At 41.9% G+C, this 26,812-nt stretch overlaps 1 long non-coding RNA gene across 1 annotated transcript; it reads left to right on the forward strand.

Moving 5' to 3' along the window:
- Nucleotides 1-285: 285 nt before the first annotated feature.
- On the forward strand, nucleotides 286-26,407 carry LOC128336341 (uncharacterized). Its single transcript, XR_008311923.1, has 3 exons — nucleotides 286-357; nucleotides 12,459-12,660; nucleotides 26,208-26,407. It is a non-coding gene; the product is annotated as an uncharacterized LOC128336341 (long non-coding RNA).
- Nucleotides 26,408-26,812: the final 405 nt, after the last annotated feature.

The raw sequence follows: 26,812 nt of genomic DNA on the forward strand, positions 1-26,812 counted from the left end.
GATCGGGCAAGGGGAGACAGTTGTCTGGGGGCCCCACTGCCTGGAGGGGCCCCCCAGAGGCACCTCACGTGACTCCCCATTGCCCCCTGCCCAGCCCCAAGGCCCCTCAGCCACTTGCCCTCTTCGCCGTCTCTCCAGCTTGTTCTCCTGGCCGGCAATCCAGGCAGCAGCCCAGCTGCCAAGAGCTGCTTTTCTCCCGCCTCTCAGCTGATCGGCGGGTGGGCGGGGCTTCCACGGAGGTCTGGTGTAGGCCTCTGTGAAGCCTGAACTCCAGTAGGGCTGGAAGCCAGCCAGGAAGGAGGAGGCAGCCAGAGAGGCCTCCACTGTTCTCTGCAGCAGAAGACCCCCTGCTGCCAGGTAGAGTGTGAACTCCTTTTTGTGGTTACCTTCCCCACCCCGGATATATAGGCATCTGCTTGCCATAGGGCTTTGATATGGGGGTGGGGGAGGAGGGACCGAGAAGTCTCTGAATATTTATTTTGAAACAGCTTGGAAAATTTGCTGACTTAAAAAAAACTATCTAAAAAGTCCTATAAGTGGCTTGTTTCATGGCAGAAAATTACAAAAACTTCTGGAAGAAACAGTATTATATTTATTTTATTCATTCATTTATAAATGCACTTATGTTCAAGTTGTTTTGCAACCCAGAAGGTCTGAGTGAGAACTGTGAAGCATGTCTTCTGCTTTTATTTTATTTTATTTTTCTTGTGTGTGAACTGCTCCCCAATAACCTGCAGGGACTTCAGGGTAAATCTGGCCAACATGTGAATGCAGCACCTCTATTCCAGAGGAGATGTGTGTTAAAGGGCTTTAAAAGCCTCCTGTGAAAAACCTCCTGGAATCAAACTTGACTGAATTTGTTCAGAATTCTGAGAAAACAAACATAGGCTCACCCTGCATGGTTGAAAGTCTCCTTGGCTAATCTGCAGCGAGGGGCCCATTTTAATCATTCATCTTTCTAGTGTGTTCTAGGCATTAAAAGTAAAACAAATGTATAGTACTCAATGTATATCACTATATATTGTGACGTGTGCGTGTGTGTATTCAGTGAAATGTATTTCCAGGCAGCATACTTATTTTGGAATATCAGACTTAAATCCTTGGGGGCCTGGGGTGTGCGGAGGCCCTGGACTTTGAGTGGGGGGGGCCCATTTTAAAATCTTGTCTCTGGGCCCACTCCAACCTTGCTACGCCCCTGCTGTTACCCAGTGTCTTTGCTCTTCTGCTGTTCTTGCAGAAGACACTGGGCAACACTGGAAAAACTGACAAGACCATTTGTGGACTGGTTTGAACCGACTGGCTTGGCTGGGTGAACGGATGAACCAGCACAAACTGTGCGGTGTGGTTCACAATTGAACCACTAGAATTAAACTCTAGAATCGGCCTGGTTTGGGGCAGAGCAATTCAATCATGAACCGGTTCTGCACACCCTTACTGACAAAAATTTTGGAGGTTTAAAAAAAAATATATATATTAAAAGGTTATTTTATTAAAGTTTTAGCAATTTTGGTTCTGATTATTCTGCATTTGTTCTAACCCTGCCCCCATGCACCCTTAACACTGCACCCCTAATTTCTGACTATGGACCTGAGGAAGTTGACAATACCTGCGGTTAAAAAAAGAAACAAAATCAGACAAACAACACAGCACTGGGGATGTTTCCCAATGCCTCACTTTTTTGTGTTAGTATACAGTTTGGTGATTTATGAAGAGCTGGGTGAAAAATATTTAACTTAGTCAAAGTTAATAATAAAGATATATGGATGTATGTAAAACCTTTACATCACAATTATGTCATATTCTTTAGAGTCTGTTTATAACAATAATTTGGTGTGTTATTACAGCTTTATTCTTGCCTAATTTCATGTTTGTGTGCAAGCATTAAGCAAGTTAGTTTCTCCAAATCCACTGATTTCAGTGAACTCATGCATAACTCTGTACTGGAGTGTGACCTACTTTTTTTAAGTTAGGAAAATTGAAGCACAGCAGTTATTCTACTTGACTAGACTTGGGTCTTAGACATTTGCACACCTGAAGCAAAAAATAGGTAAGTATTCTTCTTTTAAATGAGACACAGGAAAGAGGGAGGAAGAAAAATGTCACCCCTTTGGAATCTACTGTACCAAGTGACACTTTCACGTTGCTTAGTTTGTAGCATGGTTACTGAAGTATCAAGAATCTGGGCTGAGTGGACTATTGGTGAAGGAATTCCATGACTGCCTGGTTCGTGAGGCATATGCCCAACTCACAACTCCCTCCACATTTCCCATGTTTTTGTAAAGCTGTCAAAAGTGGGTGTAGCAGTTATCTAGCAAATGTGTGTGAAATTGACGAGCAATGACTCCTTGAACAGATTCTGGATTCTGCATGGATCTCCACTTTTGACCTTGCAGTTTTTGTTATGTACCCTTGTCCTTGAGTCTCATTCAAATAAAAAGATCCATCAAAACAACATAAATTGTACTTGTAAGCAATTGTAGGATTATTTCTACTGCCAATGTTGCTCTTCATTCCAGTTTCTTGAGCATTCCTCTTACTCAGCTGTATAGGTTTTCAGTAGCACATGATGGCTTTTCATTTATATCACAGTTCCGATTATGCAGTTCTGTTTTGCAGGCTTGCATACAGATAGACACACGGGCACACACACATGCCACCCCCACCAGTTATGGCAATTTGTATGGAAATCTTGGATCTAAGATCCTGAACATTTCTGTTTGATAAAGAAGAGCTCAACTGGATAGATATTGGAAAGCTTGTTTATTTGCTTGCTCAAAAGTAATAATGGAGTCAAATATGGACCTAACATAATTCCATTTACTTCCGTGCATTCATCCATGAATTTATCCTTTGGTCAATATGATAGACTGGTGTAAAAAAGACAGACAATCTAGGCTGTAATTATTCCAGCAGACTGAAATGAACATTCAAAATCCATTCAGATCTATGGGATTTAAGCATGCATCACTCTGTGCTAGATCATAGCTGCAGTTAATAAGAAAGAAAAGTGAGTATTTGTAATAGAGAGGATAGAGGGGAAAGGGTCATAGAGCAAAAGTGCTGTGAATTCTTAAAAGTATCTAATTAGGTTTCTGCCTGTGGAAATTTGCCTTTGCCCCAAGTCAAGGAGCCCAGCTGTTTTACAACAGGGCTTTCTAACCAGGATTGCAATGTGTGACCTAAATGGAAAATGTGCTCCTGAAGACATTTTCTTTCCCTACTAGAGATATTTAATAAATTAAATTTGAATTTTATTTGGAAGATCACACAAATGTTTTGATTTTTTTAACACTTCTCTTCTCTGCTTTGATTGGAATTGAGATGATAATATGATGATGACAACGATGCTGATAACCATAATAGATTTAACATCAAAATGCATTTTTTTTAAAAAAAACCCTCAACCCATCCATCTTAAAAACAGTGTGCTTGATAGAATATAAAATTTGGTGACTCAGTGCCAGTCTCCATGTTTGTTAGCTTTTAATATACCACATAAAAGCATCCATTAATAAAGTGTCACACCACATTGCTTTAATTAGGTCTTAAAAGGTTATTGACTTGATATACATGGGTGTTCTTGGAAGACAGTTTGAGACAAAATGCTTTGAAATTCAAAGAGTCTTCTCTGTTTCAAGCCCAAAGTATGCTCAGTTCATTAAAAAAAAACAACAAAAAAATAAATCTCCTGTTGGAAATATAGGACCAGTTCATACTTGTTAGCAGCCCCTAAGTGAGTGCCTCCTAAACATGTGGGATCACTGTTAGCTCTCATGGTGGTGCAGGGCTCAGATGGAGATGCTGTATGTGTGAAATGCTGTCTTCATATACAGGCAACATTTCTTCCATTAGTGCAGCAGTGGTTTTTCAAGCCACTGCATAAACACACAAAGATCACAAGATCCACTTCCCAGTTGGTATCTCACAGTTGGTATCTCGGCACTTGGCTAGGGCCTTCAGGGAAGTATGAACCAACCCACAGAAGCTGTTCACACATACAGCCTAGCCCAGGTGAGGGCAGCCCAGCCTAGGCTAGGCTGTGCCTGTGAAGTGCTGGGATTGAGCCCAATCCTGGTGCTGTGCCTGCACCAAGCCTGAGTTTTAAACCCAGCATTTACCCAGCATGAGGTTAGTGCTTAACCTCAGCCAGTGATTGTCTGGGCGATTGCCACTGGGTTAAATGGCTCCCCCCTGGCCTGCTGCCATTTCCAGCAGTGAGTGGGGGAGTGGGGAGGACTGGTCAGCTGCTCTAACAAGAGAAGCCACCACACCGCACCTTGGGATGCGGGGGCCGGGGGGAAATCCTCCTGCTCCCAGCTCCTGTGGTTGTTTTGCGGCCTCAATGTTGTGTGAAAGACCTCATAGTCATGCTGCAAAACAATGGCTACCAGTTTGATTCTAGATGCTGTTTTTCACTTTTAAAACAAATGGCTTGGACCCTGGATATCTGAAGGACTGTCTGCTCCCAGCAGAATCTGCCCACCACATGAGATCAACTGGAAAGCCTGCCCTGTATACCGACACAAGCTGAGGCCTGTGTGTGGTACACACAGGACAGAACCTTCCCGGTGATTGCCTCTAGATCCTGGAATGTCCTTCCCAAAACATGTTTGTCCTTGACCCTTTCATGTTTTTTGCCAGCACATAAAGTCCTTGCTTTAGACACAGGCTTGTAATGTTTAATTGGATTAATATTTGCAATCATCTAGCTCTGTTTCTGTACTGTGAATATTAACTGCTGCTTTTGTGGATTTTATATTTTGTGGATTTTATATTTTTGCATTTATAGTAACTTTTACTATGTACATCACCTTGAAACGACATGAAAGGTGGTTAATACATTCTAAAACAAGCAAATAAATATGTAAAGATCACTACTTAGTTTCTAGAAGGAAAACACCCCATTATGAAATGGTTTGAAGTGAAGGGAACTGGATCAAATGTTTCAACAATCTGCCATGAATTACAGTAATTGCATTAAATGCACTCATTCAGAAAGTAAATAATCAGCGACAATGTCAAAAGCTTATCATATAGTATATATCCAAAATTAAGCAAGTTCTAGAATCTCCAATAATGCTTTCATTTTTAGCTGTGATTCAGCTCTGCTTTCTTCAGTTTTTTCTGGATATATGATTGAGTTGATTGGCATAAATGCCAGTCTCTTGAAAATTCTGATATTGAACTTGTAGGCTGAAGAGCAGATAGTAAACACCACTGAAAAACGAGTAAGAAAATAGCTTGGTCTTTTAAAGTTATTTTGATCCTTAAGAGAGAAGTACCTCTACTGGCAAAGTCATGTGTGAAGGTAACTTTTAAAAAAGACACTTAGTAACAAGGTTCTGCTCTGATGGGAGGTGCTAATAAAATAAATCCAGTTTTGTGAGGGAGACAAATCAAAGCATTTCCATGGGGATAACACAGGTGACCAGTTGTAAAGTAACCATTTCTAAACAAATAGAAGCTGTTCTCTTGGACAGGTGAGAGTTCCCATGTTGGCAATACTAAAGAGAAAAAAACCTTAGTTCATATAAAAGAGGCCACCAAGTGTTATATAGCTGCAATTGTATCCCAACTGAAACAACTTGCTATTGGTTTATTATTGTCAGTGTCTTGTTAAATTGTTCTGGTGGAATCCATAAAACTTAAGGTCTCTGCAAAATTACCACTAAACATCAAGAGAGTACATAAGCAAGGTGGAAGAGACAGGAGAATCTTGAAAACAAGAGAGGTTTTTGCTTTCAAGGGCCAATTTTAAAAAGTACCTAACTATCAACATTAATTTATAACACCTTTTACATTGTCTTACTGTGAAGAAAGAACACCACATGTGCAGCTAGCTTCCAGACTCATATATGTTTAGGCTATGGCCAAGAGTGCTTTTTACCAGCTTCAGCAGATATGACAGCTCTGCCCATTCCTCAAAGAGAATGACCGCAAAACAGTGGTGCAACAGCTGGTAACCTCCAGGCTAGACTACTGCAGTGCACCCTCTGTAGGGCTGCCTTTGTACATAGTTTGGAAACTTCAGTTAGTTCAAAATGTGGCAGCCAGATTGGTCTCTGGGGTTACTCAGGCATGATGTAATCACGTCATGCTTGTTCTTAAACAATGGCACTGGCTGCTGGTATGTTTCTGGGTGAAATATAAAGGGCTGATTATCATCTTTGCCCTGAATGGCTTAGGCCTGAGAGAACATCTTTCTCTGCAAGATCCCCACTGCTCATTAAGATAACCAGGAGAGGTCCATCTTTAGGTGCCATCAGTTCATCTGGTGGCAACCTGATACTGGGCCTTCTCAGTTGTTGCCCCGAAGTTGTGGAATGCACTCCCTACCGGTATAAGGGGCTCGTCATCTTCAGAGGCATTCAAGAGCCATAAAGATCCATCTTTTCAGCCTGGTTTTAATTTAATGGTTTTAAAATGAGTTTTAAGTTAATATTGTAACTGCTTTTATTTTGTTTTATGTTAATATTTCAAATGATTTGAATTTTAATACAAACTGCCCTGAGACATTCTAGGATGGGCAGTATATAAATGAAATAAATAAACAATAAAAATGAATGCTACTCCCCCACATATACGTAAGCATATTAAGTATTATTAAATGGCTTAGGTCCAAAGTATTCAAGAGAGCATCTTCTTCATGAGCCTGAAGAAGATCATCTGGAACGGTTCACCTATGGTTGCCATCAGCCTGTCTGGTGGTGGCCCAGGGCTGGGTCTTTTCTGTACCATCCCCAGACTTGGAATGCACTTCTGGCTGGAATTAGATCTTCCATGTAGAGCACAGCTAGAGGTTACCAGCATATGTACCCCCCCTTTTAAGGCTATTCTCCTCCCAAAATTGCCATAGTTGGCAAATCAGTTGAAGCCAATAAAAAGCACCTCTGGCCACTGCCCCGACCTAAGAAACCAGAGAGAGGCCTGGTTCAAAAAAATTTATTTATTTATTTGAAACATTTGATCTACTGCCCACTCCGAAGACTCTGGGCGGTGTACAAAAACATGCAAAACAAGACAGCATTAAAATTACATTCTAAATAAAACTAAAGTAACTAACAGCGGGGCGGGGGGGGGGGATAGATAAACTAAAAGTCTTCAATAAAGATTTATCGACAAAGAAGGAGCTAAACGAATCTGCAGGGGAAGGGAATTCCAGAGAAGTGGGGCAGCAACCGAGAAAGTCCTTTCACGGGTTCTAGCTCCCCGAACCTCTCAGAAATCGGGGACCGACAAAAGGGCCATCTGACCAGATCTGACCGGATGGGATGTAACTGGGTGGGAGAGGTGGGTTTGTAGGTAAACAGCTGCCAAACCCCGCAAGGCTTTGAAGGTCAAAACCAGGACCTTAAATTGAACTCGGTAGCGAATAGGCAATGTACTCCCAGACTATGTACCTGATCCTTCTGGGGGAGTGTGACCCTTTCCAGAACAGGAAGATCTAACCCATCTCCTGAGTTACAACACCCTACAATAAGTACCTCTGTCTTGCTTGGATTCAGCTTCAATTTGTTCACCCTCATCCAGCTCATTACCACATGCAGGCAGGCATTTAGGGAAGTTATGCCATTTCCTGGTGAAGATGGCATGGGGGAAAAGATTTGGGTATCATTGGCATACTGGTAACACCCAGCATCAAATTGCTTGATGATCTCCCCCAGTAGTTTCATGTAGATGTAGAAAAGCATTGTAGATGGTATAGAGCCTTATGGGGCACAACACCCTTGTGGGGCACAATGTGGCAAATATGCCCCTAAAGCTTCTCCCACCAAGGAAACACTGATGTGTCTGCTGGACAAACACCTTTGTTTAAGGGTATTGCTTTCAATCAGGGGCGTAACTACCATTAGGCAAGGAGAGGCGGCTTCCTGGGGGCCCCCATGCCTTGAGGGGTCCCCCAGAGGCAAGTCACATGAGGCAAGTCACATGACTATATATTGTGAAGTGTGTGTGTGTGCATCAGCGAGGGACCCATTTTAAAATTTTGTCTCTGGGCCCACTCCAGCCTTGTTACGCCCCTGCTCCCAATACCCCTCTTTAAAAGTGGTCCACAGCTGGACTTGATTCACAGAGAGGAGAGAAAGGAAGACAGACAGCAGACATACTGTTGAGCCCTCCACAATTAGCTTATGATGTTTATGGCAGTTCTGTCTACATTTTAGATATGATGCATCATTGCTTGTTCATCTTTCCAAAGGTCTGTAAATGAGTCTTTTAAATAAAAAAACTTGTATTGTCAGTACATCCAATTAAATGTATTGTGCACAAACCTGTTCATAGGAAAACAAAGCAGAACCCATCAGCTCAATTAGCTGGTTAATCATCACAAGACACTTCGGAGAAAATTATATTTATAATTATTATATTCATGGCGAGGAAGATGTTATGGAAAATACCCAGGGCCTAAGCTGTTTAGGGCTTTATAGGTTATAACCAGCAGCTTATATTTTGCCTGGAAACTTATGAGCAGCCGGTGTAGCTTTTTCAACACAGGAGTAATACATTCTCTCTGAGATGATACAGAGACCAACCCAGGTCACATGGGTTCATTTTGGAGTTACATGGATTTGTCCGTTAGAAAGTAAAAATCTGTAAGGTTTGATCTATTGACCTTTGATCTATTATGTAAAATATTTCTAATATTTTTCCACTCCTAGCCGGTTACAGAAAAGGGCAACTATTGTACAGTCATTGAGAGATTCTGCCATATCCCATAGGGAAAGCAGATGTGAAAAAGCTCACATTTCAGGACTGGTTTCTTCATGGGAGAAACCTGTCCAAAGCTTTGTATTTGCCAGAGCTACTGCTGCATTTTATGGTCACAGTTATACAAGCAGATCCAAAGAAGAAAGTATTTTGCTTCAGTTCATGAATCAGAACTAATAAAAATGATCATAAAAGAATGTCCATGTTTCAGCCCTTTTACTTCCACATAACATATTCCTGCTATGGTCGACTGGCCCTTGCTGATTTCTGTGAATAAATCGTACAGAAATTTCAGTTGTAAGGTTCCAGAATTTGATTATGTATTATTTTCACAGGATTAAAGGGTCATCCATTCATTTTGAGAACAGCAAATGGGTAAACCATCACAAACTCAATGGGTTTTTTCTTAGATTCATTAGAGGATTCCAAAATATTCATTGTTATAATGAGAGCCAGCGTGATGTAGTTAGTGGTTAGAGTGCTGGACTAGGACCACAGAGACCTGAGTTCAAATCCCCATTCAGCCCTGAAACTAGCTGGGTGACTCTGCGCCAGTCACTTCTCTTTCAGCCTAACCTACTTCACAGGGTTGTTGTGAAAGAGAAACTCAGGTATGTAGTACACTGCTCTGGGCTCCTTGGAGGAAGAGCGGGATATAAATGTAATACTACTACTACTACTACTACTACTCTGTTTTTCAGCGCCAAAATTAGTTCCCAAAGTGACTTACAATGAAAGTCCTTCAAAAGATATAATACACCTAATTTGTGTAAGTGTATGCATAAGGAGGAGAGGAAGGGTGATCTTACTCTGTTCATGGACATGATTTTGGACACTGCAGTCTATGCAATGGCTTCCAAATAAATGCTTGCTTCTCTGCACTCATTGGCACCTTCTGAGTAGTTCAAGAATATGATATCAAATATTCTAAAACTTCCAGCTGTAGACATTGGAGGATTCTGGATAGTATCTCAAGAGCAGCTAGTTGTGGTGGTTGCAGCCTGTCTGCTTAGTAAACCAGAAAGCATCAGTGCTTCTGAGATATGGTGTATTTGCTTGACTATTGGACAGGCCCTAAGGATGTAGGCTGCTGAGTCATGTTAATAGAACTGGCATCAGCATAAGGTCCCCTTGAACAGTTGCTGAGGGTCAAGTGCCTCACACTCCAAGAGGTCAGCTGCTGAGGGTCCCGTGCCCCACACTGCTGATGCCTGCTGTAGCTACATATCTCTTTGTTTGAACTGAAATGGGGTTGAGCAGTTGTGCATATTCCAATCAAATACTGTAACAGCTTGAGTTTTTGTGAGCAATTGAATCAAATGTGGTGTGTACCATGTGGACTACTCCAAAGAAGAAACTAACTAATACAAAGAGCTGAATCATTGTAATGTGGACAATGTTGGAAGTGAAGGACTCTGCGCTGTCTCATGTCTCAATGACAGAGGGGGACAGACTAGTGAGTCAGAGGGCTAGAGGAGTCAAGACATTGGTCATCCCTTCTCTACTGCTCTGACACGATCCCTCTGATATGTAGATTGCTACTCTCAGGGACTTCCTTCCTTCCTGCCACTTCCTCTTCCCCTTTTCTTTTCCCTTGCAACATACACGCTCCTCTCTCCCTGCACCATGTGTGCAGAGATGCAGAAACCATCCCTCTGCATCCAGCTAGCTAGCTAGATTAGAGATCTTATATCTCCACTTTACTATCTAGAATGGAGTTCACCAATAAGGACTCCTTATATTGATTTGAAACTATGAACTGGCTCCAAGTTTCTTTTACTCTCAGCATACATACATGCCTAGGCAGACTCTGCTGTGTTTTGCCTCTGTGCACTCCGCTGTAATAGAAGGGTATCTCTTACCAGAGAGAATTCCCAACAGACAAATCATGTATGTTATATAAGATGAGGTTCTTATATTTGGAATTTTCAATACAATATCTCTTACCCTGAGATGCAGTGAAGCACAATACTCACTTTTTAAAGAGTTTTGTACATTATATTGTTGTTTTTATTTCCAAATAACTACAGAAAAATAAAACCAAGAAAAACAACATCAAACATTGAATCATATATATCAAGAAAGAAAAGGGCATTTAAAACAACGGAAATCCACTAAAATTAGTATACCATATAGAAATGCAATGAGATGGAAAGTCCAGGTTAACAATGAAAGCAGGCATTATCATATTCCAGTGTTTGAGTCAAGGAATCAATTTCGGAAGGTTTCCAGAAACTTTATGTTTCACTCCTAATAGTGTTTGTATGAAATTAGTTTACTAAGTAACATGGACCCTATTCACACATTATGTTCAACACATGTATAATCTATGGATAGTGTATGCATTTACAAATCTGCCTGCATGTACGCTTATTCATGTGTTGCATTCAGTGCATGTACAGTCATACACTTCCTATCTGTTCCCTGCATTTATGAGAGCCTGTACCCACATTCACGTTTAAAGTGAATGCATGTACATCCTTTCACACACAAAAATCTATATGTATACAAAACCTCTGTACACACATAGAACATAATCCTTGAATAGGGGCATGACATTGCAAGCAGGACGCTGTCAGATGAGCAGTGATTGCAGTTGAGGCTGTTTCCAAGCTAGGATTCCAAGTAATTCTAGTTATAGTAAGTCAATTACAAATTAATAGCTTATGTTTTCCCTAACATGCCCATTGAGACAAGCCAGAAGGAACAAGCAGGGATCTAAAAATAGAACCTCTAATTTACTGACCTCTGTTGTTTGCAATGGTTGTTAAAAATACTTATCTCTGTTTTGAATTTCCATTTTGTTTAGTCACATTTATATGAATTCCTTAGTAATAATGTAATCTAGCTTTCATTTCTTAAAGAAATGTATTAAGCTTGATAAATTAGCAGGAAAATATAACAAAAGATGTTATTTGGCCCTATAATTAATATAATTAATATGGTCCTATTAATTATATAGTTCCAGTCTTCTAAGTAGCTGTAAATGGGATCTTTTAGAATAAATGACTTGGAGAATCACAACCTAAACACAATTTTCTTAGCAGGCAGGGATGTGCAAAAAATGCAAATATTAGTAAACATTTTGTTCAGACAACAGTAGGTCTAATAACTATTCTTCATTGCATGGCCAAATCTGATTTTTGTTTGTGATCAGCATGAACACTGACCTTTCCTGCCTTCAATGATCTTTCGCTCTCCTACAAAGTTCATGAAAAGGTCACGGAGCTGCATAGATTTCCTCTGTGTGTGGTGTGTATGCGCACATATGCATGCATGCATGTTTGAGTGAACATTGCTACCATTGATCTGATGAAAAGGCAAGCCTTTTGAAAGCTTTTTAAAAGTATTTTTTATGGATGCCTTAATATAATATATGCAGATAATCTTCAGCATTAATTAAGAACTCAGCAATTACATATTGTTGTCAGTTTTGCCCTTCACTGGCCATTTTTGTTGCCTGATGTTTAAGCACAGATTCTTTCATTACAATCATACCAGACTGTAGATATTAAGACAGTTATCAAAGGTTTTTTTCCATTTTTAATAAAATCATCATAATGATATTCTGAAAAGGCTGATCATGATTTCTTTTTGTCGGATCCAAATACAAAAGAGAATTCTTGTCTTCTTTACGTTTCGATCATGCTAAATACCCACAGCCAAAAAAAAAAAAAAAGATGTCCTTGTTTAATCTGTAAATCCATTTCACAGATAAATTTGTTTGCTTTGTTCTTGTCACCCTGAAGAGGCGGATAGGATATCGCATGCAAGGCACTCTGCTGACACCATGAATTGCAGAGATGCTGGTTTCGGAATCGGAATGAAGAAAGCTGCACCCTCCACAGGCGTTAAATCTCCACTCGGCATCTCCTTCTATTCACAAACAGCAAGAATAGCTATGAAATGGTGAAAAATGCAGCCGAGTCATTTTGAGAATGATTGTATGAGGTGGGTTATAACAATACTTTTCAAGCCTGCGATCACTAGGTATATTCACACTTGGGGCTATTTATCTTGCAGATATACAGCATGGGTAGTTCCTTGCTGCTAGCTAGCAAGCTTGTAGCAGGGAGAGGGAATGATATCTAGGTTTGTCATTGGCTGTACATCACTGCAGCTGTGCCCTTTGATTACACAGAGGCCTCCTCCAGCCATTAATAATAGGAAGCGCTTTTTGTCTGGTGAATGAATCTCCATACAATCCTTGCCTAACACCTAACCTAGCATTCAGTTAGGTATAAAGGTAAATTGGAGATGGGACCTGTTTATTTTGCACAGGAAATTGATAAGCTGATAACCTTTAGAGGCATATTGTGTCTCATATTCTAGCATTTCTCAAATGGAAATTGACACAGAAAACAACTATCACTTCCATAGAATAATTAATCGTGGCTCATTCTATGGCTGCAATCCTATATTTATTACTATTGTTGTCATCTGACATACTTAGGAAAATTGAAATTAAAAGAACAAGTTAAAGAACTTAATTTCAATGGGACTACTCTGAGTAATTTTCCTCAGTATGTCAGTTATTTATTAATCATCATCATCATCATCATCATCATCATCATTATTATTATTTCAAATTGTCAAAGCACATCACACACATTAGTTCAATAACTATGCAAATATGAAGGAGGGGAGAGTCTTAAAATATTTTTTATCCAGTATTATATTAAGTCCTATTCTGAAGGTTTAAATGGACCTTTGGAAGAGTATTGTTCTTATGTTCTTATAACAGGAAAAAAATATCTTAATCAAAAATAACAAAAACAAACACTCTGAACTTATATAGTTCCTCATTTACCTAGACTAGCAAACATTTGCTCAAAGAGAATGGATCCTGACACTAAACGTAGAAATGAATATGAAACCCATGTGGAGACGGTAACATCTAACAACAGGGTCCCCCACCCCTTCTTCTCTGTGTTTGTGGGGTACTTAGGAACACACCAAGTTGCCTTATACTAGGCCAGACTACTAATCATCTAGTTTAGTACTGCAACTCCCATAATCCCCAGCCACAGTGGCCAATAGATTATGGGAGTTGTAGACCAACATCTGCAGGAGGGCCAGAGTGGAGCAGCCCTGGTCTACACTAACTGCAGCAGCTCTCCAAGGTTCCAGCTCTCCAAGGTTTCCAGCCCTACCTGAAGAAGCCAGGTGTCGAACCTACATGTAAGGCAAATGCTCTACCACTGAGCTGTACAGTGAAGAACTAGACTGTGAGATCATTATGCATTGTGATCAACCTGCACAGAATTAATTCCTGTTCAGGAATTGAAAACATCTGTTCCTACACAGAAGTACCTTATGCTGCTTGTGAAATGCATTCAAGCTAGGACTCTATTGAACCTCTGGGATAAAGGAACAGTGACTGAAAATTTATCCCGTTGCAGTTTAAACATATAGATTATATTGCTGATAAGATATTTTTGATCAGCAAACTATCCAACACCGATGGCATGCAGCTATAACAACTCTGTGACTAGCTCCAGGGGCGTAACTACTATTAGGCAAGGGGAGGCAGCTGCCTGGGGGCCCCCTTGCCTCGAGGGCCCCCCCAGAGGCAAGTCACATGACTCCGCCAAACCCGCAGAGCTTCCTTCATTATGATCCTTCCTTCGTATTTATTCCTTCGACCTGGCTAGTATCTCTCTCTCTGTGTCTCGACCCTCCCTCCCTGCCTCCCTTCTTGTGTGTGTGTATCAGCGAGGGGCCCATTTTAAAATTTTGTCTCTAGGCCCACTCCAGCCTTGTTACGCCCCTGACTAGCTCAATAGCGACATGCTTCAGCTAGGCGTCTTAATCCCATGTGATCTCATGTACTCGAGTACCCGAATGGCGCATGGCTTATGACATGGTGCTGGCAGACTAGGTAGTACTCCCCTTGAAAGCCTTGAGCTATTAAAGCCACTGACTAACCATTAGTGATGTGTAATGTACTCCTTAGGATAGTGCAATTTGAATTCACAGGATTAGGCTTGTAGTCCCATTTGACTTCACCCATACTTTGTGAGACATGTACAGGGTAACACAAAGAAGATGGTCCTTTTAAACAAGACATTGGTTAGTAGACATTGATTCTTGTTAATGAGCAACTAATCTCTATTACAATTGTTACAATAAATTACAAAAGATGTTGGAACTGGCCTCCATTAGCTTCCAAATTAAATTATTTTCACTAAGCTTCCCAAGACTTTTCCCAATATTTGTGGGTTAATTTTGCATATAGCCCTGGACAGATTGTGGAGTATTTGGCTTTTTGGCATTCCATTAAGTTTTGGGAATTAATATATCCTGATAAATGGAACCAAGCTTCAACATGAAGAACGTTAGGTCCTTCACAATTTCACCCATCAGATTTCACTAGAACCAGCAGCAAAATACCACACTTTTGCAAAGTCAGGAAGTCTTTATTCATGGATGACACTGATCTTGAGTGGCTTTAACTCAAGTTGGTGAAGGGCTCATCTGCGTAGCTGCTTAGCTGCTCTTCACAGTGCCTTGGTGACGCAATTTGTTGCCCCAGCCTCTTTTTGAATGAAGTACAAGGTGAGGACATTGATTGGTTGCCTGGTGTGGAGCGGGAGGTGAGCACCTTAGGCAAGGTCACTTCCTAGTCACTTTACAATAGGGGTGTGCGAAGAACTAGAAGCGGCGGTTTGGTTAGAATTTGAACTGAATCTGAAACGTCAGTCCACAAAGCTGTTCTTTAGAAATGGCTGGTGGTTTAGTTTATGCTGTGGAACCAGGTTGGCACGGTTCAAGTGGCTTGCTTGTAAAGGGGAATCCGGTTCAGGGGCAGGTAAGAAGGCACCTTACCGGCTGTGGCGGCAGCCCCTCTTGGCACCATCAGCACTCTCCCCAGCCTCTGCGCATGTGTGGTGACATAAATGGCCTCCATGCATGTGTAGAGGTTATGCAAATGGCACCCGGACCTGAGCAGGCCAGTTCGGTCCAGCATCCCCAAACCACCCTCCGGTTCAGTTTGCGGGGTGGGGTGGGGGAGATGTTCGCAATTTTTAAAAAAACTTTTTTCAAAAAATTACCTGTAGCCCCTTTGGGGGGCTTGCCTGCAGGGCTTCCCCCTTCCCCTGCCGGACTCTTAATTCACCACCGCAGCCTGTCCTGGGCTGATTTTTGGGCCCGTTCGGGCCTGCAAAGATCAGCGCAGCATCCATTTTGGAGGCCACCGTGCAAGCTCAAATGGCCTCTGTAAGACCTGGCAAGGCAACCTGGAGAGACCATATTGTGCCTATTTTGAAACAGTTACACTGGCTGCCGATATGTTTCCGGGCAAAATACAAAGTGCTGGTTATTACCTTTAAAGCCCTGAACGGCTTAGGTTCGAGTTATCTAAGAGAGTGCTTTCTTCTATATGATCCCCACCGCATGTTAATGTCATCTGAGGAGGTCCGTCTCCAGTTATCACCGGTTTGTCTGGTGGCGACACAGAGGCAGGCCTTCTCTCCTCACAAAAAACTCCTGGGCTGTGGAATGCACTCCTGGGCTGTGGAATGCACTCCTGGCAGAAATTGGTAATTTGAGATCATTGCTGTCCTTTAGGAGAGCCCTTAAAACCTATCTGTTTGGCCTGGCCTTCCAGGGTTTTAAATGATTAACTAACTGTTTTAAATTGTTTTAAGTTGTTGCCCTGTTTTCCAGGGTTTTCAGCTGTTTAATTGGTTTTATTGTGTTTTAATAGTTTGGTTTTAATTCTTTGTTTTAATTGTTTTCATCATGCTGTAAACCGCCCTGAGCCATTTTGGAAGGGCAGTATACAAATCAAATCAAATCGAATAAAAAAATAAATAATGCTCAAATAGCCTCTGTGAGGCCCTAGGCCATGCCAGGCCTCACAGAGGCCATTTGAGCATGCGCGGTGGCCATTTTGTTTTCAGTGGCCATTTTTTGGCCACTGCACATGCTCAAATGGTCCCTGTGAGGCCCTAGGGGTTTGGTCTGGTTCTATCTTGAACCGATCAAACTGGGCCAATTTGAATCAAACCAGGTTTGATTCAAACCAGTTTTGCACACCCCTTTTTTACAATTCAGGAAGCTCTGACTTGGACTTACTCTAGACTGCTGAAGCAGCACCAGTCTGACATTAGGTTGGCTAGGAAGGGCAACGTCAGCCATAGGGCAACAGGGCTTCCTGGAGCCAAGGTGTGTCATTTATTGTGCTTTAGGCTGGGCCTTGTATGGTTGGTGCCAAGCTAATTACTGCACTGTGATGTTCCCATTATTTTGAATAAAATTGTGGCCCTTTTATTACCAAGCTTTGACTCATGTCTTCAGTGGTCTGGGTGCAACTCCTGTTTACATTCAACCATTTAGCTAATTGTCGAGCAGATGTCTTTGGATAACGCATGTTACACTTACAGATTTCATCTAGTTTCCCATAACTCACAGCTCTCTTAGGATAATTCCGTTTCAGCGGGAAAACCGATCCTGTGGCGCAAAATCTTTTAATAAAGCCAGGCCCATCTTATTTGTGTCACTTTTTAGAACTGCATTGGCACAACAGGTTGCTTGCATTACTGTTTGTACAGCAGTATTTGTATGAGGAAGTTGGAGAAATCCATTCTGTGAACTGAAATCCTATTGCACTAACTTACAACAGATAATTATGCCGGTAAGATGCTGCCAATATACGTGGCTCCATGTTGAAGTATGTATGTATGTATGTAACATATTTTTATACCACTCAAAACTTAGGTCTCTGGGTGGAAGTACCCTTAGGATACCACATAAGTGTACCCAGTAAATCAGCCTGTGGGCTCAGAAACACATAGCCACTTCATCATATGCTCAGGACAAGGCCTTATCCAAATTTTAGTTTCCCTCATGATAAGGCCCAAATCAGAAGCATTTCAAAAAGAGCACCTATGCTATACCCCCCTCGGGATGATCTTTCTATTCCACATGTTGATTATTTGATTGTATTAGCATTGACTCGCCTGTTGATTGACCTAGTATTCATGTTGATTACAGGTGTGCTGATTCAGTTTGTCTGATACTCGAGGCTGATCCATATACTGCCAGATTCCATGCGGTTCTGGTCATATCTGTAAGGGGAAACAATCACATCAGTCAGGTGAATTACATGGTGTTGCTTTCCATGGCAGAATCCCTGTGGAATTCCTATGGCAGGACCACTATGCCACACAATCACATTGTGGCACCCAATGACAGAATTACTGGCACCCAAAGGAATGATAACAATGGTCTTGCTGTACCTGCCTCACAGCCCTGCATGCTGCTACCGCCCTGTGGCAGCCAGTCTCATTGCAGACAGACTCTGGGATTTTACAGCTTGGAGCAGGCCTCACCCCAGCCTTTCACTCATTGGCCAGATCTCTGGCACAGGAAGTAGAAAAGGACTTCCTGGCTGGAGTAGCCTTGCCTCAGTATCAAGACTTATCAGGTCTGATATGTATCTCCTGACGACTTGGTGTGACCCTTGGCCTGTTACGACTCTTGCCTCTCTCTTGTCTGTCTGCTCTGACTCCTGATCCAGCATTGACCTCTGGTGCAGTGTTCCCTGTAACAGGGATTCCTAGATGTTGTTGACGACATCTCCTATAATCCCCAATCAAAGGCCATTTAGCTGGGGATGCTAGGAGTTGTAGTTAACATCTGGGAATCCCTGTTACAGGGAACATTTATCTGGCACGGCTCCTGGCTTTGGCTCCCATCTCGACCCTCTGACTGGACTGACCTTCTGAACTGACCCTCCTGCCTGCTCCTGGGCCTTGTCTCCTGCTTTTGACCCTGGTTCTGCCTGGCCTGCCCCTCTTGCACGTGCTTGACTCTGGACTACTGCCTCACCCCACAGCCCCAGCTCCTCAGCCACTCCAGTGCCCAGCTCCTGGCGCTCGGGCCCCCAGATACTGCTGCCCAAGACTCAGCCTCCCTGACAACAACATATGAAACAACCACATCAATTGCCCACTATACAGATCATTACTTCCAACAGGTGTTACCAAAGCTGCCTGAGATTCAGCAATGCAGAAGCAGCTTCGACAGTGCTCTGATAACCTATTTATCTGACAGCTCTCACAAACCCCTCATTCTGGATATGCCCTAAAAGTGCCCTTATCCGCTCTGTTCACACTATACCACACCATCTGGCTAATCCCTTCAGGTCTTTCTCTCCCCAATCCATTTTGATTACAGTGGTCCCTCGACTTATGAAGTTAATCCGTTCCGAATGCACATTCGTAGGTCGAAAAGTTCGTAAGTCGAAAAGCGGGTTCCCATAGGAATGCATTGGAAACGGATTAATTCGTTCCGGAGCCTAGGAAAAAGACCCAGACACCCAGTTTTATGTGCAAAACTCTTTATCAAGTGCACTTTAAAGGCATGCAAAATGCAAACTCTGCAAACTCCTGCGGAGCATTGCTCGCCATGGGGCAACGACCACATTATCAAAATTCGTAAGTTGAGGAAACCGCATCTAAAATTCGTAAGTTGAGAAAACCGCATCTAAAACCGCCAACGGTTTTCCGTTCGGATGTCGAAAAATTCGTAAGCGTGTGGCCACTTTTTCCTTTCGTAAGTCGAAAAATTCGGATGTCGAGTAGTTCGTAAGTCGAGGGACCACTGTATTACTAATGCCCATCACCACATACTCTAACACTGGCCCAAACCACACAATAAAGGGAGGTATGTGGATACCATCCATATATGGCTCCCTAATAATATGCAGTTTAAAAAATGTAATACCACTTCCACAGATCTGGCTCCACCCCAACTACATATTATTATGGAGACATGGGCATCCTCATGAATTTTTCCAGGGAGGAAGCAACATGTGGGGCAATGTAAAAATGCTACCACATTAATCTGGCCACGAATTGGGCAGGGGGGACTTTTTGGGTTGCTGACACCTATGTTTCTTCCTGTAACGTGTAGCTTTGGCCAAGGAATCCCAATTCATATTTTATCTGGCATATTTTCATAGCGTAGCAGTGAACCTCCTTTCCCGTCACCATGTGCATAAGGTATGAAACAGGGCCTTCACTTCACCTGAATTAGGCCTCCATGAAATAGCCTGAGGCCTCCAGAGTCCTCAAGAAAAACAGCCTGCTTTCAGTGGGTACCACTGAGACACCGAGGCTATTCTCATGAAGGGGGAAAACCGGGCCCGGTGCCTGGTGGTCCTCTGGCAGCCAGCCCACCGAATAAACCCTCCCCTTAACCCAGGTTAGCGGAGCGAGTGCTCCGTTAACCTGGGTTTTCTGGCCATGTGCTGCCGCAGTGTGGCTCCACATCATGGCGACACATGAGGATACCTCCGCCGGGAGGCTGAAACAAGCTTCCCGGTCCCAGGGGTCTCCCCAGGATGCCCTGCACATTTGTGCGGGGCATGCTGAAACTTCCAGGAGCCGCGCAACCCCCAATTCCTGCAGCCTCCATCAGCTCCGTGACGGAGCCGTCAGTCGTGTGGGCAGCCGATCCGGCCACCCAGGGCTTCGAGGCTGCTCACCTGTTGGGAGAGCGGGCTAATCCAGCTCTCCCCGCAGTCCCGCTGGAAGCTCTTCTCAGCTATCGTGAGAAGAGCTTCACCATGTTATATGAACAACAAACAGTTGTTCCCTTTTGGTTTTCCCCTATCCACATTTCTCCTCTGTTAATATTTTCATTATTATTAGTTATATAGTTCCATGAGGCATTCAGAAATGAAACCTCACATCACCATCCAACAGATACAAAACAGAAGATTCTCTGTATCAGAATGTCAAGTCATGAAATACTCAGCCAGCCTTTTAGTTATTCAGAATGTATAAAGAAAAGAAAAAGGAGGGAGATTAAAAAAAAAATCCTGCCTGTATTTAACTTTGATGGTCTTGTGACAACAAAGTTTCCCTTAAATCTCTTGTAGACATCTTATTTGGGCTATAGAGCCAGAGTGTTTTCATTTCCTCAGGTCAAATTTATTCCCTAAAGCTCAGTGCTGTCTCCATAAAGGGAGTGGGAGGAAAGAGGGAGGGAGAGAGAGCGAACGAGCGAGAGCGCATTCTTTTGGCTGGGTTTCACTGGAACATAAGAATCTGAATTCTACACATTGGCTGATGTTCTCTTCCTGTGTTTACAGCCGCAGTTATTCTCTTTGTGATTTTTGCATCTGGGATAAACAGAAAATATTGTAAAAAAATGTTCCACAGGATACAGGACACACACGCGAGCTTGCCTGCACCTCCAGAATCCCTGGATGTCGTGCTTTATTGCATCCTGTCAATAGGCGGCAAGGTACTATATCATCCTTGAAACGGCAGTAAATCCTATAGAAGGGAAGCCATGCTGGATTATTTGACAAACACAGCATGTTCTCTTTCTCTGGGTATATGTATAAGAATATGCCATAATCACAGCACTAGAAAAAGCTTGAGGTTTAAAGAGACACATTCACACGCTTCTGAAGAAACACATGTTCAAACCATATTTCTTTGCTATGCCCTGATGAAGAGGGCGCCAGCTTGAAATGTGACAGGATTGAGTGCTTTTGTGTTGATATTTTTGATCCATTTTCTTTTCAGTTCTAGTGTGGCTCTTTTAATCTCAGAGCACATTTCAGATCAAGGGAAGCATAATTTATAATTTATACTTCCTGAGATGTGAAAACTGCTCCGTGACTACAAGTGACAACAGAAGTACACACTGCATAACTTATACTATACAACCTCATTCAGGTGTCTGCTAATCATGTGCAATGTACATGGTTACAATGCCAATTGCAAGCCCCGCCTCCATGCTGACACACTGCATAACCCTGTTCCCTGCGGACCATGAGTGTGCAGATCATGGAGAGGAACTCTCCCTGGGTACAGCATTTGCCTCTGTAGTAAAATGCTGTACTTGTGGCAGGGTGGTTACATAGTGTGATAGTACAGGGGTGAGAGACTTGCAAATGGCATTATGACCATGCCATGCTTACAGAACACTTAAAGAGTGCTGATGGTAAGACCAAAAAAACTGCTGTCCATTCCCATCCAGTGTATAATGCTACCTGCCTAAAAGAAAGATATTACGATTGTTGGATATTATAGGTGTCACAGCTCAGCCTTGCATGCTGAAAGCCCCAGGTTCAACCCTTGGCATCTCCAGGGAAAGAAAACCCTGTCCGAAACCCTGGAGACTGTAGACAATACTGAGCTACTAAGGTGCACCAATTATCTGACTCACTACAAGGCAGCTTCATATGTTCATTATAATACTAGTCTTTGGCAGCTGGTTTCAACTTCTGGGAGCCCCTTAGACAAGAGGATGCATAAACCAGTTTGAATGATGTAATCTCTTTCTGACTGCCCCATCACATCTTGATTAGGTCAATGTTGATTAGGTGATGTGAGAGCCAGCGTGGTATAGTGGTTAGAGTGCTGGACTAGGACCGGGGAGACCCGAGTTCAAATCCCCATTCAGCCATGATACTAGCTGGGTGACTCTGGGCCAGTCACTTCTCTCTCAGCCTAACCTACTTCACATGGTTGTTGTGAGGAGAAACCTAAGCATGTAGTATACCGCTCCGGGCTCCTTGGGGGAAGAGCGGAAGGCTCCTGAGCGGAAGAGCTGGGCGGAAGAGTGGAAGAGCTGGGCTCCTTGGAGGAAGAGCAGAATATAAAATGTAAAATAATAATAATAATAATAATAATAGATTGACAAAATAATAATAGATTGTCCTGTCTGAACAACCAGCTCGACCAGTCGTTCTGATGGAACGTCCCAGAGATTTTGTATTCGTTCCAAGCTTGGAACAGAATGCAAAATCAGTTTCATGAACATCCGTACTAACTTCCATGCATTTATCTGGTCCTTTTAAAAACAACTTTTTAATATCCAAGTCCAGTTATATCAGCCACTATACTTTCCACAGCACTGGGCACCAGTGTGTGAAGTATTGTCCTGCAATACACACCAGTGATATGTAGCTGTGTTTAAATTTAAGTGATTAAAAAAAGTTACTCTATTATTTTATGTTAAGATTACTGTGTTATTCTACTGCATAGTTCAGGCTAAGCTCTTGGAGCTCATACTCATAATCAACAGACTGGACCTGGTCTGCTACATGTAATGCCGTGGGGCATACTTATTAGCGCCAGTTTGCTATTAAACAGAAGTTGACCTAAAACAAATATTTTTGCTATTCTGTAAAAATCAGTGGTGCCAAACCTTCCTATTTGATTGTATTTTAAACTTATGAATATTTATGCTTCTAAACTGGGAATTGGGAAGACAAGGGAAATTCACAAAATGTGTTGTTCTATGGCAGCAGTGATCTACTTTTCCAAAATGCACAGCATCTTGGAAGTTCGCTTCCATATCACCATTTATATTCCTGAAGAATAGACACGTCTTTCACTCTGCAACAGCATTTTGTGACACTTGGATTTACAATGTTCAAGCTTAAGTCTCTAGCCCCTTGCAGTCTGTCAAAAACGGCTTCTCCGTCCATTTATTTGTGTCTTGTGTGCTCAGTCTGAATATCTTTTGTAAATTTATACTTGACAAGCCTCGTATTTCAGTAGCTGCCTTTGTTTCACAATCTACCTTAACTTGCTCTGTTGCATTAGCTGAAACAACAAATTTAATCCTTGATGTCAATTATAAATTATAGAAGAGCTGTAGTATATGCCTGACATCACTAAGGTCAAGGCCATGGTTTAAAAAAAAAGGCAAATAATGGATTCCAAGGGCCTTATTTTTATTGGTATATATTGAATGTTATGAAAACCAGATTAGTGCCTGATGTGGCACTGAGGTAGCCCTTCTGTTGCACCTTAGTTGTATAACCATGCTTTGCAATAGAAAGTTTCCATAGTATGAAAATATATATCAAAGGACATTTGTAATGTGGTTATATTACAGATTTGCTAATAGAGAATTACTTTACAGAAAAGATTAATTGAGGGGAAACATTTTGAACTAATCTGGAAGTTGGTAGGGGTTGACGGAGAAGATTAGGAGGTAATATTGTGGAGAAAACACTTATTTGCATACCTACCTAAGCTACCTTGCCATTAAAGTATCTAAATTACCTCAGTGAATTCTGAGCACAGGAGTGGTTGATGAATTGCTTTTGCATAAGTGCACCTTCCCTTTGCTGGAACTTAATTTTGTGTATAAAAAGCACATGAATGCACTGAAGAGAGCAACCAGTGAACTCTCTCAAGAAGAAAAATGGAAGTCTGGAATTTTCTCTGTAATGAAATGTTTCCAAATGCTGCTTGTATTTCTAAGTATTCTTGGAGTCTCAGAGGATTTGCCCAAAATGGGTTATTCTCCAATAAGAAAGGAGCAGTTAATGAATCATTTTCTATCCAGGGTGAAGCTGTTTATTCCTGTTAATTTGCAGTCGTGTTTGTAGGTTCTGCTTATTATTATTTTAACATGAGAATTTGCTTGGTTTAAAAACTCATTCAGTGCCAAAGGAGTGTAATACTTTGTGGATTATATTTGGTATAATACTTTGTGGACTATAAACAAATATACTATTTTTATTTTTAAAGAGGGAATTAGAGCCTCCTTTTCTTTCTAACATTATAAGTGATTTTTGTCTGGTATCAATGCCATCAGAATCTGAGGAATTCCATTATGCAAGCAGTCATAGTGGCCTTGTTTCCCAAGCATTTCAATTTGTTAATAAGAAACAGTAGGTCAGATAGTCAAGGTTGAAAGGTACATTGAAAACAAAACACTTACCTGATTGTTTTTTCTTCTTAATAAATTCAAAGAAGGGACTTAAATGAAAATAAAATGGCAGAATCCATAGACAAAGAGCACAACTATGGGAACAAAACTGGAAAGTACCTTGGTTTTGAACATTCCCCTCCTACTGCCTCCCTCTCCCTCCTTCCTTTATGCACTCATCTTAGTTAATTATTTCCTGGTTTGTGGCAAACCATAGCTTGCTGTTACATCCAAACGGGCAAACTATGACTTGTGCTTGCCTTGCAAACAAGGGTTGCAAACCTAAATAAACCCTAGTTTCTAGAATGAGGCCAAGCTGCTGTTTGCCAGTTATGATGTAATAGCAAATGTGGCTCACTGAACACCAGGAAAAAAAACCTAATTACTCTGAGAATAGGAGGGGAGAAAGGAGTTAGGGAGGCAGTGTGCACACGCTGGGGGCTCATTCCAGGCCATTCTTGTAAGCACTAAAGCATGGTTAGGCTCAGTGATTGAACCGAGTCAGTGATATTTGGGTGTCGTTAATGTTTGGTTTACCTCATTCATCATATATCAAGCCTGGCACACTTCCCATCACATTTAAAATCAGCAACAATGATTCATGCCTTTGCCACCTCAGAGTTAGACAAACATAATAACCAGCACATGGAATTTTCTTTGACTTTCTAGAAGCTTCATCTGGTACATAATGTGGCAGTAGGGTTGAGGGCAGGGTTGAGAGGGCCCCTCTGCTAGGCCTCCTCCTGCCTAGGTGAGTCCCCTCACCTTACTGTGAATGTGGGCATGGATTACTTTCATTCTGGGTGGGCCAGCAGCAGCAACAGCAGCTGCTGCCCATCATACATTTTCCTACCCAGTGCCAAAGATGTGTGAACTTCAGGGACATATTTTCAGATGGCACAGAGCTCTTCGGAGGGAAGGGGAGATAGGTGAAAATCTGTGCTGCTTAAGTCTAGAATAGGGATGTACACATCAATTTTTGTGATTTGATTCATCTGAATCAAATCAGCCTGATTCACTTTGAGCTTGGATCTGCTGCCCTCGAATCTGGGCTGATTTGATTCTAGTTTGATTTGATTTGATTCAAATTTGAATCAATTTGGCCCAATTTTTAAGGGCTAGGGGGCACCAAAGTGAGTTGGATGGCAGGGCCCCATGGGTGCCAACTGCCACCCAACCCCCAGAAGAATCAAGCAAAGGGGTGAATTTTTAGGAATGTTTATGTGTTGTGGATTCTTGTTTGTGAAATGACTTCATAGGGAATTCCTATGTATCCACTGTGTGGATTCTCAGTTGTGAAACAACTTCTTCACAGGGATTCCCTATCAAGAAGTCATTACACAAATGAGAACCCACACATAAAAATCCCTAAATATCCACCCCTGGCAGTAATGGCAGAAGCTCAAAGGGGACAAAATGGAGATTGCTGGGGACAAAATGGACTCAAACTGAGGGTGATTCGATTCGACCTCAAATCTAGTAAGTAGCCTCAAGGGCGATTCAATTCAAGGCCAAATCACTCAGTCGCCCAGATTTGAGTCAAATTGATTCGGCCACAAATCAATTCACATATCCCTTGTCTGGAATGCTGAACTGCATGCACTTTCCTTGTTACAGGCACAGTTTGTTAGTCAGATGTTGGCTGGTGTGGGTTTTTTTGGTTTATTTTAAAGGAAGAAATTTGCATCTGTTGCCTGGTAAGGGGAGGCATGTCCATTTAGCTGGCAGTCATCAGTTACTGAATCAATTCAGTTCTCCCAGGGTGCCAGGTCTCAGCAGTTCTCATCTCTGTTGATTCTCAGATGCCACATCTAAGCTGGTAGAGGGACTCACCCTGATCTAGCCAAGATCAAGTCATTCCCAGGGATTATATTGAAGATGAGAAAAGGTCAACAAAAGTTTAAGTACTCTTCTTGTTAGCTGCTTTTATTCACAGTTGCATTTACATTTGATGTATGTATCATGGTTTAGCCAAATAAACAAGCTGCACATTATTCCATTAGCACATTATTCCATTTTCTCTAGTACTCTTGCAATTTATTGGTGTTATTTATGTTAATGTACTAATGTGTTATTTTACATATTTTACAATACCTGCTTTCATCGACCTTGAATAATGATGAAGTGTTTCGGTACTTTGGATCAATAAAACCCATACAGTATTTAGAAATCTGTTTAATGAAAATGCAAGGTCATATCATCTGAAACTGGTAGTCTTGAAACACTCAGATAAAATTCCAGATTTTGAGTATGACAACCCTAACTTTTAAATATTTACTCCAATGACTATCTGTTGCATCCACATGTGAACTGTTTCCCAGTGCCTACACTTCCAAACTAAAAACACTGGCTCACATACCATGAAGTGTTCGGTGGGTGTTTTGCACACCATAGACACTGCTGCATC

This window comes from Hemicordylus capensis, chromosome 1, assembly GCF_027244095.1.
Source record: "Hemicordylus capensis ecotype Gifberg chromosome 1, rHemCap1.1.pri, whole genome shotgun sequence".
Lineage (NCBI taxonomy): Eukaryota > Metazoa > Chordata > Lepidosauria > Squamata > Cordylidae > Hemicordylus > Hemicordylus capensis.